The sequence below is a fragment of the Bufo bufo genome, chromosome 4 (genome assembly GCF_905171765.1).
Source record: "Bufo bufo chromosome 4, aBufBuf1.1, whole genome shotgun sequence".
Lineage (NCBI taxonomy): Eukaryota > Metazoa > Chordata > Amphibia > Anura > Bufonidae > Bufo > Bufo bufo.
In genome coordinates this window covers 402,137,631-402,152,036 of record NC_053392.1, presented here as the reverse complement: position 1 = coordinate 402,152,036, position 14,406 = coordinate 402,137,631, and positions in this window count along the sequence as shown.

Here is a 14,406-nt window from a genome sequence, read left to right as displayed (position 1 = left end):
TTTTCGGCACTTAAAAGGCTATGAAATAGCCCAGGAAAGGGCTAGAGGGCTGCAAAAGGCAGCAAAATGTAGATAAATCCCCTGCAAACAAATGTGGATAGGGAAATGAATTTAAATAAAAATAAAATAAATTAAAATTAAACAATATCAATTGGAGAGAGGTCTCATGGCAGAGAATCAGGCTTCATGTCATAGCAGAGAATCAGGCTTCACATCACCCACCACTGGAACAGGCCATTGTCAGATATTTAGGCCCCGGCACCCAGACAGAGGAGAGAGGTCCCATAGCAGAGAATCAGGCTTCATGGCATAGCAGAGAATCAGGCTTCACGTCACACACCACTGGAACAGGCCATTGTCAGATATTTAGGCCCCGGCACCCAGACAGAGGAGAGAGGTCCCATAGCAGAGAATCAGGCTTCATGTCATAGCAGAGAAGCAGGCTTCAAGTCATAGCAGAGAATCAGGCTTCATGTCATAGCAGAGATTCAGGTTTCACGTCACCCACCACTGGAACAGGCCAATGTCAGATATTTAGGCCCCGGCACCCAGACAGAGGAGAGAGGTCCCATAGCAGAGAATCAGGCTTCATGGCATAGCAGAGAATCAGGCTTCACGTCACCCACCACTGGAACAGGCCATTGTCAGATATTTAGGCCCCGGCACCCAGACAGAGGAGAGAGGTCCCATAGCAGAGAATCAGGCTTCACGTCACCCACCACTGGAACAGGCAACTGTCAGATATTTTTAGGCCCCGGCACCCAGACAGAGGAGAGAGGTCCCATAGCAGAGAATCAGGCTTCATGTCATAGCAGAGAATCAGGCTTCACGTCACCCACCACTGGAACAGGCCATTGTCAGATATTTAGGCCCCGGCACCCAGACAGAGGAGAGAGGTCCCATAGCAGAGAATCAGGCTTCATGTCACCCACCACTGGAAAAGGCCATTGTCAGATATTTTTAGGCCCCGGCACCCAGACAGAGGAGAGAGGTCCCATAGCAGAGAATCAGGCTTCATGTCATAGCAGAGAATCAGGCTTCATGTCATAGCAGAGAATCAGGCTTCACGTCACCCACCACTGGAACAGGCCATTGTCAGATATTTAGGCACCAGGACCCAGACAGAGAAGAGAGGTCCCATAGCAGAGAATCAGGCTTCATGTCATAGCAGAGATTCAGGCTTCAAGTCATAGCAGAGAATCAGGCTTCAAGTCATAGCAGAGAATCAGGCTTCATGTCATAGCAGAGAATCAGGCTTCATGTCATAGCAGAGAATCAGGCTTCACGTCACCCAACACTGGAACAGGCTATTGTCAGATATTTAGCCCCGACACCCAGACAGAGGAGAGAGGTCCCATAGCAGAGAATCAGGCTTCATTTCACCCAACACTGGAACAGGCCATTTTTAGATATTTTTAGGCCCGGACACCCAGACAGAGGAGAGAGGTCCCATAGAAGAGAATCAGGCTTCATGTCATAGCAGAGAATCAGGCTTCATGTCACCCAACACTGGAACAGGCCACTGTCAGATATTTTTAGGCCCCGGCACCCAGACAGAGGAGAGCGGTCTCATAGCAGAGATTCAGGCTTCATGTCATAGCAGAGAATGAGGCTTCATGACCCCCAACACAGGAACAGGCCACTGTCAGATATTTTTAAGGCCCCGGCACCTAGACAGAGGAGAGGTTCATTCAACTTTGGGTTGCCCCGCAATATAATGGTAAAATGAAAATAAAAAAAGGATTGAATGAGGAGTACAATAATATATGGTTAAGGGGAGGTAGTTATAAATTTCTAATCTGCACAAGGGATGGACAGGTCCTGTGGGATCCATGCTTGGTTCATTTTTATGAACGTCAGCTTGTCCACATTGGCTGTAGACAGGCGGCTGCGTTTGTCTGTAATGACGCCCCCTGCCGTGCTAAATACACGTTCAGACAAAACGCTGGCCGTCGGGCAGGCCAGCACCTCCAAGGCATAAAAGGCTAGCTTTGGCCACGTGGACAATTTGGAGACCCAGAAGTTGAATGGGGCCGAACCATCAGTCAGTACGTGGAGAAGTGTGCACACGTACTGTTCCACCATGTTAGTGAAATGTTGCCTCCTGCTAACACGTTCCGTATCAGGTAGTGGTGCAGTTAGCTGTTGCGTGGTGACAAAACTTTTCCACATCTCTGCCATGCTAACCCTGCCCTCAGAGGAGCTGGCCGTGACACAGCTGCGTTGGCGACCTCTTGCTCCTCCTCTGCCTTCGCCTTGGGCTTCCACTTGTTCCCCTGTGACATTTGGGAATGCTCTCAGTAGCGCATCTACCAACGTGCGCTTGTACTCGTGCATCTTTCTATCACGCTCCAGTGCAGGAAGTAAGGTGGGCACATTGTCTTTGTACCGGGGATCCAGCAGGGTGGCAACCCAGTAGTTCCCACACGTTAAAATGTGGGCAACTCTGCTGTCGTTGCGCAGGCACTGCAGCATGTAGTCGCTCATGTGTGCCAAGCTGCCCAGAGGTAAGGACAAGCTGTCCTCTGTGGGAGGCGTATCGTCATCGTCCTGCGTTTCCCCCCAGCCACGCACCAGTGATGGGCCCGAGCTGCGTTGGGTGCCATCCCGCTGTGAACATGCTTCATCCTCATCCTCCTCATCCTCATCCTCCTTGTCCTCCAGTAGTGGGACCTGGCTGGCCACATTTGTACCTGGCCTCTGCTGTTGAAAAAAACCTCCCTCTGAGTCATTTCGAAGAGACTGGCCTGAAAGTGCTAAAAATGACCCGTCTTCCTCCTCCTCCTCCTGGGCCACCTCCTCTTCCATCATCGCCCTAAGTGTTTTCTCAAGGAGACATAGAAGTGGTATTGTAACGCTGATAACGGCGTCATCGCCACTGGCCATGTTGGTGGAGTACTCGAAACAGCGCAACAGAGCTCACAGGTCTCGCATGGAGGCCCAGTCATTGGTGGTGAAGTGGTGCTGTTCCGCAGTGCGACTGACCCGTGCGTGCTGCAGCTGAAACTCCACTATGGCCTGCTGCTGCTCGCACAGTCTCTCCAGCATGTGCAAGGTGGAGTTCCACCTGGTGGGCACGTCGCATATGAGGCGGTGAGCGGGAAGGCCGAAGTTACGCTGTAGCGCAGACAGGCGAGCAGCGGCAGGATGTGAACGCCGGAAGCACAGACAGACGAGCAGCGGCAGGATGTGAACGCCGGAAGTGCGCACAGACGGCCCGCACTTTATGCAGCAGCTCTGACATGTCGGGGTAGTTGTGAATGAACTTCTGCACCACCAAATTCAGCACATGCGCCAGGCAAGGGATGTGCGTCAAACCGGCTAGTCCCAGAGCTGCAACGAAATTTCGCCCATTATCGCACACCACCAGGCCGGGCTTGAGGCTCGCCGGCAGCAACCACTCGTCGGTCTGTTGTTCTATACCCCGCCACAACTCCAGTGCGGTGTGGGGCCTGTCCCCCAAACATATGAGTTTCAGAATGGCCTACTGACGTTTACCCCGGGCTGTGCTGAAGTTGGTGGTGAAGGTGTGTGGCTGACTGGATGAGCAGGTGGAAGAAGAGGAGGAGGAAGCCGAGTAGGAGGAGGAGGCAACAGGAGGCAAAGAATGTTGCCCTGCGATTCTTGGCGGCGGAAGGACGTGCGCCAAACAGCTCTTCGCCTGGGGCCCAGCCGCCATTACATTTACCGTGTGCAGTTAGGGAGATATAGCGGCCGTGCTTACTGGTCCACGTATCTGTGGTTAGGTGGACCTTGCCACAGATGGCGTTGCGCAGTGCACACTTGATTTTATCGGATACTTGGTTGTGCAGGGAAGGCACGGCTCTCTTGCAGAAGTAGTGGCTGGGAACAACATACTGTGGGACAGCAAGCGACATGAGCTGTTTGAAGCTGTCTGTGTCCACCAGCCTGAATGACAGCATTTCATAGGCCAGTAGTTTAGAAATGCTGGCATTCAGGGCCAGGGATCGAGGGTGGCTAGGTGGGCATTTATGCTTTCTCTCAAATGTTGGTGAGATGGAGAGCTGAACGCTGCCGTGTGACATGGTTGAGATGCTTGGTGACGGAGGTGGTGGTGTTGGTGGTACATCCTCTGTTTGCTGGGCGGCAGGTGCCAACGTTCCTCCAGAGGCGGAGGAAGAGGCCGAGGCAGCAGCAGAAGAGGTAGCAGGGGGAGCCTGAGTGAGTTCCTTGTTTTTAAGGTGTTTACTCCACTGCAGTTCATGCTTTGCATGCAGGTCAGAACGTTAATGCTAAGGTTCAGAACGTTAATGCCTCGCTTCAGGCTCTGATGGCACAGCGTGCAAACCACTCGGATCTTGTCATCAGCACATTGTTTGAAGAACTGCCACGCCAGGGAACTCCTTGAAGCTGCCTTTGGGGTGCTCGGTCCCAGATGGCGGTGGCCAGTAGCAGACGGACTCTCTTGGCTGCGGGTGTTCTGCTTTTGCCCACTGCTCCCTCTTTTGCTACGCTGTTGGCTCGGTCTCACCACTGCTTCTTCCTCCGAATTCTGAAAGTCAGTGGCACGACCTTCATTCCATGTGGGGTCTAGGACCTCATCGACCCCTGCATCGTCTTCCACCAAGTCTTCCTCCCTGACCTCCTGTTCAGTCTGCACACTGCAAAAAGATGCAGCAGTTGGCACCTGTGTTTCATCATCATCAGATACGTGCTGAGGTGGTATTCCCATGTCATCATCAGGAAACATAAGTGGTTGTGCGTTAGTGCATTCTATCTCTTCCACCCCTGGGGAAGGGCTAGGTGGATGCCCTTGGGAAACCCTGGCAGCAGAGTCTTCAAACAGCATAAGAGACTGCTGCATAACTTGAGGCTCAGACAGTTTCCCTGATATGCATGGGGGTGATGTGACAGACTGATGGGCTTCGTTTTCAGGCGCCATCTGTGCGCTTTCTGCAGAAGACTGGGTGGGAGATAATGTGAACGTGCTGGATCCACTGTCGGCCACCCAATTGACTAATGCCTGTACCTGCTCAGGCCTTACCATCCTTAGAACGGCATTGGGCCCTATCAAATATCACTGTAAATTCTGGCGGCTACTGGGACCTGAGGTAGTTGGTACACTAGGACGTGTGGCTGTGGCAGAACGGCCACGTCCTCTCCCAGCACCAGAGGGTCCACTAACACCACCACGACCATGTTCGCGTCCCTTACTAGATGTTTTCCTCATTGTTACTGTTCACCACAATAAGGAAAAAATTATTTGGCCCAATGTATTGAATTCAAATTCAGGCCTATTTTTACAGACACCTAACACTATCTGGCTATCTATTTAGGTACCGTATTACACTAATACAGGCACAGCAGTAACGACAGATTTAGCTGAATATAAATTGTAGGCCTAGTATTTAGGCGCTGGCTGACAGGTATACGTTTACGGACAGAATTAGACTTGGAAATGCACGGTAGCGTGTGTGTGAAGTTATTGAGAATGACCCTATCTGCACCTTCAATCTAATATAGCCTTTTATGGATAGATTTAAAGTAGGCCTGATACAGCAGAAACCACTGATTTAGGGAATTGCTAAGTTGGGAATTGTATTCAACCCAGAACAAAAACTGTGCTTTGGCGGACACTAAATAAATTGACCAGCCTCAGCAATAAACATAGATTTATCTGAATATAAATTTTAGGCCTATTATTTAGGCGCTGGTTGACAGGTATATGTTTACGGACAGAATTATTTAAACTTGGAAATGCACGGTAGCGTGTAAAGTTATTGAGGATGACACTATCCGCACCTTCAATCTAATATACCCTTTTATGGATCAATTTAAACTTGGCCTGATACAGCAGAAAAAATATATTTAGGGGATTGCTAAGTTGGGAATTGTATTCAACCCAGAACAAAAACTGTGCTTCGGCAGACAGCAGACAGTATTACAATTGGCTAGCCACAGCTCAAACACCAGATTTAGGGTACTGCTATTTTGGCCAATTGTATTTTACCCTTCAATAAAATAGCAAGCACAGCCAAGCCCCTGATGTAGGATATAGCAAAAAAATAACCACACTATTGATGGTTAAATGGACTTGGTGGCAGCTTGTGCTAGCGCACCACAAGACACAAAATGGCCGCCGATCACCCAAGAAAAAAGTGACATAAAAAAACGCTCTGGGCAGGCTAAAAACAGTGAGCAATTAAATAGCAGCAGTTCAATGATCCACAGCTGTGGATCGATCACTGAATTAAGTGTTTTTGCTGAGTAAATCCCTGCCTAATCTCTCCCTAGCAGAAGCAGCTGCAACCTCTCTCCCTACACTGATCAGAGCAGAGTGACGTGCGGCGCTACGTGACTCCAGCTTAAATAGAGGCTGGGTCACATGCTGCACTGGCCAATCACAGCCATGCCAATAGTAGGCATGGCTGTGATGGCCTCTTGGGGCAAGTAGTATGACGCTTGTTGATTGGCTGCTTTGCAGCCTTTCAAAAAGCGCCAAGAAAGCGCCGAACACCGAACCCGAACCCAGACTTTTACCAAAATGTTCGGGTTCGGGTCCGTGTCACGGACACCCCAAAATTCGGTACGAACCCGACTATACAGTTCGGGTTCGCTCATCCCTACTCATAACCAATCTGAAGAAACTTCCCCGGTTCCCTCAAAAAAGTGTCAACTAACTATGACTTTGAAAGTCCTCCATCTCTCCGTGCTAGCCTTGGAGTTACCAGCTTTTTGATGTAGTGACAGACAACTTCTAGATGATTCACCTTCAAGAGAATGGTGAGCTGGAAACCATTCTCTGGGCACTGTCGACCAACTGTGTTGATGATGACCCACTGACTTTATAGGTGAACAAGGGGGAAGTCCCGTGAATAAGGGTGTTGAACTTGTGACCGGAGTTGGGATCATGGCACCCAGGGCCTTCTCTGCTATGATAGGCGAATCAAAGGTGGAAGAAGAGCCATTTTCATGGAAAACTTTGTGTTCCAGGATGCAGCAGCTGGAAGTGGATTTTCTTGCGGAAGGTAGTGCAAATAGAGCTGAATGCTTTTCGGTGCCTCACTACTTCTGCAGAGGAGTCTTCAAATAGCAGAATTTCATACCCTTTGATTGGGTGATCGCTTAACATATCAAACTTTTCTGTAACAGCGGTTGCTGACAACTGATGTTCCCTTACTCACTGTTGCAGTTCCGGGCTCCATGATCAGATGAGCACTGTCCTCCCTGACCGCCTCCATCATTGTCTGTGTCATTACGGGGTAAGTAGCTACGGTGATCAGTGCCCAGGGTCTTACCATTTACTGCCATGGTCCTGGGCTCTTTCCTTCCTGGAATCACTCCATGGTTTTCTTTTATCCCTGAACACAGCATGCCTTCCAACCTTTTCCCTGTAGCACCTCGTTAAGGGCTGGCGTGCGCCACTTTCTATGAATTAAAGACTTTGCACATGTGAGCTTTGTGACCAATTCCAGCCATCCTGCACCTATATAAGTGATCCAGCCCTCTTCCCAGTTGCCTGTGTCCTGCAAAGGTTGCTGTTGTCTGTGCTTGTGTTCCTGCATTCCTGATCCATGCTTGTAATCTGGATTTTGCTTCCTGTTTGATCTTTATCTGCCCTGTCTCATCTCTCCTGTGACCCGGATTACCTGACCTGTACCTGAGCTGCCTGCCCCGACCCATTGCTTGTTCACTTCATCTGTACGACACCTGGACCAGCTGCTTCATGTGCTGATGCAGAGATGAGATTGAGGTCTTGTTACGGACTAAGGGGTCTGGCCTCACTCTGTAACCCCATTCCAAATGACAAAAAAGTTTAAACCGAGGGTCTCAGGTAAGTCTTTCTAGCAAAGGTCAAGTAGCTCTGAGGGGCAAATAGATTCAGGCAGCCCAAGATTATTCTAGCGGGACCTATTCTCCAGATCTTCAACCTTAATGTGTATCTGCTCAATAACTTGTTACTGCGTTTGTAAGGTAATCCCAAAATCTGAGACAGTATCTTGCAGATCATGTTCCATCTCTCCCACTCTAGAGCTAGTATGACTTACCTCTGCTTGCAGACAATTTAAGGAGGAGTGTATAGTAAGTCCCAGTGTCCTTTGAATATTTGAGGTGATTGTTAACATCACTTCCATGGCTAGACATTTGTAGTCCAAGGAAGGAGCTACAACTCCCGGATCGAAAATCACATCCGATGGAATGAGCTCCAGTTTTGGAGTGCTGTCCTCATGGAATGAGTAAGGTGAGACCGCTGCACTCTTTTAGGTGAACAGGAGTGCTGAGATCCACTATGTTTGAGTCTTCTTTGGTGAAAGAACTGGTCCATAAAGTGCTGTTGGGCCCTCAAGCTGAACTAAAGAGGGGGAAAGGTGGGATTGACCTCATGGAAATGCCGCTATTTGAGTCACTTAAAAGCAGGAGCTTGCAATGTTACTCTCTTACATGACAGTGCCGGAACCGGAAGCCCAGACTCTGATGTTTTATGAAAATATTTTATTCGTTTTTGTTAATTTTTTTATTACAAATTACTGCTATTTCTTCCCCACTCCAATTTCCCCCCTTCCTGTTTTAAGCTCTTAAACTCAATGACAGCAACAGCAAAAAATGTCACAGTGAGACTGACATATATAGCTAAAGGCAAATAAAAGGCTGACAGTGTTAACAAACATCATGTTTAAAAAAAGACTGCACCGTCGCAAGTGCTATGCTTTTTTATGTTAGAAACTTACACAGGATTATGAGAAAATACAAGTGTCCAAAAGTCTCAAGGGGGGGGAGAATGTCTGCCCACATTTATACATGCACAAGTGTGAATTGTCAGAAGAAAGAGTAGCTTGTTCTGCACAAGCATCCATAAATTATGCATTAACTGTCACTGACGGAGGTAGGGAAGCATGCACCCCTGACTGCCACCCATGCCTCTGCCCCAACCTACTTGCACGATCCATCCTAGGTAACAGGGTGCAACTGCACGGCAGTCGCTAACCTAAGTAATTGCAGGGGAAAACAAAAGACAGGACAAACAGACCAAAAAGCAAGTCAAATGTCACGGTGGGGAGTGGGAAAAACCCCCACCATACGATGACTGGGGGATAAGGAAAGCAACTAGACCTGAACACAAGGATAAGGGAGCAGGTTACCTCCTAATGCGTCCCTATACCTAGCCCTAACTCCTCACCGTATGAGTGGACTTGGATGGTAGGACGGCTCATACCCTGGATACCTAAGGCCCTGAGTCGCCCTGAGAATCCCTCACAACAGAGCTGAGGAAAGGTGCCCTGTTCTTCCAGGACACGAAAGAACATGAGTCTCAAAAGGCCTAAAAGCAGGGAAAGGAAAAGACCATATGCAGCAAGAGAATCGGCAGGTAAGAAAACAAGACAACACACCTACCTGCCGCTGCCACAATCACTGGAACCCGTGAATACGTACCGGAGGCCTAACACCAAACAGGACACCATACCAGCAACTCTCACAGGTATCCAGCACACCAGACTCCGCTAGGACCCCCATGCCGCAAGGTGCATGGCAGCCCCAGGCAGCACTGCATACAGACTTGGAAGTCTAGCAACCATGCTGGAAGATATCAAACATACCAGACAAGGAACACCAGGCTAGTCATTACAACATACCAAATCATAACCCCACACCAAACATACAAGACATGTAAGGGAGAGAAGACATCGCTGAAGACCTCGATGTCCCACTAGGAGGCCCTCACTCTGGGAGATGGAAACATGAAGACTAGGAGCATAACTCCAACACACACCATGGCTGGAGTACCACTGACTCCTGGCCTCTAGCCACAGGTAAGATGAAGCACCTAGTGACCACGCCCAACAAGGTGGTTAACCCCTCCAGCACGGAACAGAGGAGGAAACAACTGAAAGGGGAAGTGCACACACCAGCATAAAAGCAACACGTTGCCACAGGCAATGACATCAAACTAGTCAGTGGCGTAGGGATCACCATAGCAGTGGCTATGGGGCCCTACGCCACTGGGGGCCCGTCCGACCGCATTCAGTTTTTTTTTTTTTTTTTTTTTTTTTAACACACACAGACAGCCAGGAGGGGGCGTAACTACCGGGGAAGCAGCTGCTTCGGGGCCCGACAGTTTATTTTCAAGTTAGTTAAATATCGATGTCTTAATGTTCAGGGCCCCCTTCACAGCAGCAGTCTTAATGTTCAGGCCCCCTCGCTAATGTGATCTAATCTTACTGTATTCTAAAGTCTCCTGATGTGTCTGGGATTCGAACCCACAACCTCCAACCTCCAGTGTATCAGAGGCAAAGCATTTACCCTCACAACCATAAAGGCTGCAATACAACTGATTGAAAAAATTTGACACTTCTACTGTTATAGCTGGCTAAGTGTACATCTATACATATGACAGCTGCCCCAACACACCCAGCACTGCTATATCTCTATATGACAGCTATCCCAGCACACTCAGCTCTGTTATATCTCTATATATGAGCAGCTGTCATGTGTATAGATGTACACTTAGCCAGCTATAACAGTAGAAGTCTCATAATTTTTCAGTCAGCAGCAAGGCAGCTCTTATGGTCTTGTGGTTAGATGCTTTGCCTATGATACAGAAGGTCGTGGGTTTGAATCCCAGCAGAAACCTTTTCTGAAATACAAGCACTGACTCCATATATGGACATACAGGGCGGGACACAGGAAGAGGCTGCATCGCATCGCTGACACATATCAAGTGTTTATTTTTTATTTTTTAATACCCGACTGTTACTGCCATGGGGGGAGCGGGGGGCACTTGATACTGGCACATGGGGGGAGGGGGGTTGGTACCTGACCTGATACTGGCACCTGGGGGGGGGGTTTGGCACCTGATACTGACTGGCACATGGGGGGGGGAGGCACCTGATACTGTGGATGGCACTGTTTAGGGGAGGGGGATCTGTGTATGGCACTATTTATGGGAGGGGGGGTCTGTTGATGGCACTATTTAGGGTAGGGGGATCTGTGGATGGCACTGTTTAGGGGAGGGGGATCTGTGGATGGCACTGTTTAGGGGAGAGGGATCTGTGGATGGCACTATTTAGGGGAGGGGGATCTGTGGATGGCACTATTTAGGGGAGGGGGATCTGTGGATGGCACTATTTAGGGAGGGGGATCTGTGGATGGCACAGGGGGGGGCCTATAAAATTTTTTTGCTATGGGGCCCATGCATTTCTAGCTACGCCCCTGAAACTAGCCGAAGTCAAATACCAGGAAGTCAAATCAGTACAAGGGAGCAACAAGAGCGAGTCCAAAAACAAGCCGGAAGTCAGTACCAGGAGATCACGACAAGCAACAGGGGATGAGCAGAAGTGAGGTCAAACGAGCAGAGCCAAGGTCAGGATTCAGGAACACAATGCCAGGAATACAGGAGCCTATAAAGACCTTAATCACAGGCAATCTGTGGCCAGCAGGCTGCCTGTTTAAATAGGCCTGGCTGGTGAGTCACATGACGTGGCCAGCGTCACGTGACTCACAGCAGCCCAACTTAGCCGAGCATCGATCATCATTATCGGCGTTCGACTCCTGTGCTGCTCGTCTGCTGTCATGGAGATGAGAACGCAGGCTGCGTCCTTGCCCCTCTCCTTGCGCAGGTTGCTGCCAGTGCTGTGAAGTTACAGTACCTCCCCTTCCACGAGGGGCCACCGGATCCAAAGTCATAGGATTGGGTTTGTCCAGATGAACCTGATGGAACCTCTTCACCAGTCTAGCAGCATGTAACTTACTCATTGGCACCCAAGACCTCTCTTCTGGCCCGAAACCCTTCCAATGGACCAGATACTGGAAAGAGTTCCGGACCTTTCTAATATCAATAATCTTTAAGACCTCGAATTCCATTTGTCCAGCAACCTCCACTGGAGGCGGAGATTCCCCTGAAGGACCGACAGGTGACACATACTTCTTTAGTAAAGATTTGTGAAACACATTGTGGATGCGAAAGGAATCAGGTAGTTTTAGTTTAAATGATACAGGGTTAATAACCTTAATAATCTCGTAAGGACCAATAAATAGTGGAGCAAACTTATTAGTTGGTACTTTCAGAGACAGATTTTTGCTAGATAGCCATACCTTCTCACCCAGCACAAAATCCACCCCATTAGAGTGTCTATTATCAGCCTTGATTTTTTGAACCTCCTGGGCTTTCTTCAGGTTTGACTGAACCTGGGCCTAGACTGTGTGTCAGGAATCGAACCAGGAAACTCCTGTATCCCACTGAGCTACCACCAGGTACAGTTCTGCTCCTGAACCTAGTGAATAGTTTCCTAGTCTTGGACAATCTCTTCTTGTTTAGCCTAATCAGTCACACCTTGCAACTTCCTATACAAACAAGACCTTGTCACTTCCTCCTTGCCAGATTATTGTGTTTCCTGCCTCTATCTAGCCTTATCCTAAACTGCTGTGTTTACTCATGTACCGAATTTGGATTGTTACCTGACCACGCTTCTGCCTTATCCTTACTGTTGTGCTTACCCGTTACCAACCTGGACTGTTATTCGACACTGCTTGCCTCCGCTACTCCAGGGATCCAGATTGTCTCAGCCATTGGACTCCTTACCTACTAGTAGAAGTGCATGGTGAAGAAGAATTTATAGTTGAAAAGATATTGGACTCCAGAATCCATCAGAATAAGCTACAGTATTTAATCAAGTGAAAGGGCTATGGCTCAGAAGAAAATTCTTGGGAACCAGAAGAAATTGTTCATGTCTTGTTAGACTCACCAAAGAATTTCATCGGCAATATCCTGATAAACTAGTCTCTAGGATACCCAGAGGTCATCCTGGAAGAGGAGGAGTACTGTCAGGAATCAAACCAGGAAACTCCTGTATCCCAGGCAGTAGACTTGCTCACTAAGCTACCACCAGCTACTCAGGACAGCTCTGTTCCTGAACCTAGTGTATAGTTTCCTAGTCTTGGACAATCTCTGCTCGTATAGCATATTCAGTCACACCTTGCAACTTCCTATATAAACCAGACTTTGTCACTTCCACCTCGCCAGATATTTGTGCTTCCTGCCTCTATCTAGCGCCTGTGCCTTATCCTAAACTGCTGTGTTTACTCGTGTAGCGAATTTGGATTGTTACCTGACCACGCTTCTGCCTTATCCTTACTGCTGTGTTTACCTGTTACCAACCCAGACTGTTATTCGACACTGCTTGCATCCAATACTCCAGGGATCCAGATCGTCTCAGCCATTGGACTCCTTACCTACCCTCCAGGCCTAGAGGATTCCTCATTTCAGGTGAGCAATTTTGACATCACTCTTAGGCTAAGTTCACACGAACGTGTGTGATCTGTGGCCGTATTGCGGCTCGCAAATCGCGGGCCGCAATACACGGCTACAGTTCCGTGTGAATTCCGCATCACGGATGCGGACCCATTCACTTGAATGGGTCCGCAAATCCGGAATCGCGGAACGGCCGCACGGGACGGGACCCCTCGGAAGCACTACGGAGTGCCTCCGTGGGGTTACGTCCCGTACTTCCGTTCCGCTAAAAGATAGAACAAGTCCTATCTTTTTGCGGAACGGCCGGATCGCGGACCCATTAAAGTGAATGGGTCCGCGATCCGATGCGGCTGACCTACGGCCGGCGATCGTGCATTGCGGCCCGCTATTTTACGGGCCGCAGCACAGGCACGGGTCACACCCGTTCGTGTGAACTCGGCCTTACACTGTGCACAGTTCTCTAACCAATTTATCTGCTTCCGGAACTTGTGAAGAAGACGGTGACAATGAATTAAATCGTGGATGGAACCCAAGATTACAGAAGGATGGCAACACTCCCGTGGATGAGTTCACCCGGTTATTGATAGCAAACTCAGCCAAGGGTAGATGTCGCACCCACAATAGTTGATTATCAGAAACATAACATCTCAAGAACTGTTCTAACGACTGGTTCAACTGTTCGGTTTGACCGTTAGTTTCAGGGTGAAAGGTGGAAGAAAAGGACAAAGAAATATCACATTTATGACAGAAGGCTCTACAGAACCTAGAAACAAATTGAATGCCTCTATCAGAGACAACATTCTCTGGAAACCCATGGTGACGTACCACATGATCCACAAACAGAGAAGCCAAAGTTTTAGCATTAGGGAGCTTTGCCAGTGGAACAAAATGCACCATTTTACAAAATCTATCAAACACTACCCATACCACAGACTTATCCTTGGAGACTGGCAAGTCGGTGATGATATCCATGGAAATATGTGACCACGGTCTACTGGGTGTAACTCACCAGCCGGGCGAGTTCTGGGAGTTTTGGCTCTGGCACAAACCTCACATGAAGACACATACGAGTTCATATCTATAGATAACATGGGACCTGGAGATGAGTTCCTTGGTGGCATAAACAGTGGGGGTGTCCACAAAACACTGAATTATGACACTCACCCAAAAGCTGGAGACATAAGTGAACTGGAACAAAC